Here is a 421-nt window from a genome sequence, read left to right on the forward strand (position 1 = left end):
GGGAAAAAGGGGGGAAAAAGGGGGGAAAAAGGGCCAAAGAAGGAAAAAGGGGAAAGGGGGAAAAAAGGGGGGGGAAGGGGAAAAAAGGGGGAAAAAAGGAAAGGGGAAAAGGGGAAAAAAAGGGGGGAAAAAAAAGGGGGAAGAAGGGGAAAAGGGGGGGGGAAAAGGGGGAAAAAAGGGAAAAAATAAAGGGGGGCGGAAAAAGGGGAAACAAAAAAAAGGGGGGGGGGAAAAAAGAGGAAAAAGGGAGAAAAAGGGGGGGGGAGGGGAAAAAAATTTGGGGGGAATAAAGAAAAGGGGGGACCAAAAGGGGAAACCCCCGGGGGGCAAGGTAAAAACCCCCCCTTTTTGGGGGGGGAAAAAAAAAAAAAAGGGGGGGGAGGAGGAAAAAAAAGAAAAGGGGGGGGGAAAAGGGGAAAAA

This window comes from Penaeus monodon, chromosome 33 (genome assembly GCF_015228065.2).
Source record: "Penaeus monodon isolate SGIC_2016 chromosome 33, NSTDA_Pmon_1, whole genome shotgun sequence".
NCBI classification, from domain to species: Eukaryota; Metazoa; Arthropoda; class Malacostraca; order Decapoda; family Penaeidae; genus Penaeus; species Penaeus monodon.